This window comes from Sinocyclocheilus grahami, unplaced genomic scaffold (genome assembly GCF_001515645.1).
Source record: "Sinocyclocheilus grahami isolate Dianchi unplaced genomic scaffold, SAMN03320097.WGS_v1.1 scaffold20223.1, whole genome shotgun sequence".
NCBI classification, from domain to species: domain Eukaryota; kingdom Metazoa; phylum Chordata; class Actinopteri; order Cypriniformes; family Cyprinidae; genus Sinocyclocheilus; species Sinocyclocheilus grahami.
Genome location: NW_015517933.1, coordinates 1,782 through 3,270, shown reverse-complemented (window position 1 = coordinate 3,270; position 1,489 = coordinate 1,782). Strand labels below are relative to the sequence as shown.

Below are 1,489 nucleotides of genomic sequence, written 5' to 3'. Positions count from 1 at the left end.
GAGAAAGGAAAAATTTAAATCGCATCATATGACCCCTTTAAGGGTGATAAACCGAGCACCTATATGTTAAAATGTTTATTATACACATTAGCGTTATTTAAAAGATTCCTGGGGGGAAAAAGGAATAAAACTTACCACTGAAGTTTAAGTAAAACACTGTGCTCCCTCTCCTAAGATGTGTTCGTCTGATAAAAACGTTTACAAATGTCACGCTGCTGCAAATATTAAGGTTCTAATGGAAACCTGATCCAAGAATACCTATTATTCACCATTATTATTGTAATATGTGTAATATATTATTGTAATGTGTTTCGAATCTGTTGGGACTTGCTATTAAGTTATGCCTGAAAATAATGCGCGCGAAACACCGGCAGGACAGTTAAAATAACCACAAGATGGCGCTATTGGCGCCTTTTTAATAAGGATGATTTCTTGTAGTTTCATCTTGGCGAGTTTTTAAATTATTATACAAAATAAAGCCGTTTTTTACTAAATATACCTGTTAATTCATTTCAATTTGATCATTCACAAATAATACTACAATTATGTAAGCTTCTGATCACACAAGGGAGATTAAGTTTCTAGTTATGCGTCACGGGTTTGTCCGTTTCTCAATTTTTTTATTTTTTATTTTTTGTATTGTTTTGTTTTGTTTTTAAATCAAGGCGGGTTTAGTTATACAGTTACACAAGGAAAAGAAAGCAGTATCAACACCAGCCTTTTTTGTACCGTACAAAACACACTGTAGACATCCAAGGCATACATTCTAATCTAAATTTTTTGCTCTTGCATTAACTAAATAAAATAAATAATAACGTCAAACGACATTATTGGCTTTGGGTGTTTGAAAATCTGTTAAAATTTGCCGTGACAGCAGTATGACACAAACAGTCTTCGTTCAATCGAGTTTTTGTTTGCAAACAACGGCCAGCCACATGGAAATTCTCCCGCAAGGAATTCTGGGATATGATGTTCTTTTTCTGCGCTGAGGGAGTGGTGTTTCGTCGACAGAACTACATTTCCCTTGAACGCCCTGCAGAACAGCTGACAAAACAGAAGCTCAAAGCCAGTGTGTGCATTCTTTGTGCCAGAACACGCAGAGAGCGATTATGAAACGGACGATAACAAAGAAAACTTCACAGTGACAACACAAGTGCTCACGCTTATGGATCTCTCCCTCTCTCTCTCTCTTTTTTTTTTTTTAGAATCAAGTGAATTTGTTTGTTCGCATTTGCTTTTAAGGATTTTTAACCCTAGCTAGCCTATTATGTTTGATGTATTTCAGCAAGTTGGTCTCCTGGGAATAAGGTGAGAAAAATAATGCAGAACTTTTATCTGAACAAATTTAATGATTGAGATACGATTTATTGAGATACACTGAATGCATTAACGCTACCATGTTATTGTCATGTTTGTTTATGGCGCATTAACAGTCTAGGAATTCGTATATGTCTACATGTGATATATATAATTTATTTATTTAAAAAAA

At 34.7% G+C, this 1,489-nt stretch overlaps 1 protein-coding gene across 1 annotated transcript in view; it reads left to right on the top strand.

Annotated features, from left to right (window-relative positions):
- Positions 1–1,096: 1,096 nt before the first annotated feature.
- LOC107579788 (kelch-like protein 24) overlaps positions 1,097–1,489 on the top strand; it is a gene marked incomplete at its 3' end in the record, with an annotated part of 2,163 nt that continues 1,770 nt past the window's right edge. The window contains exon 1 of the mRNA XM_016265583.1: positions 1,097–1,308. The remainder of the gene's footprint in view (positions 1,309–1,489) is intronic.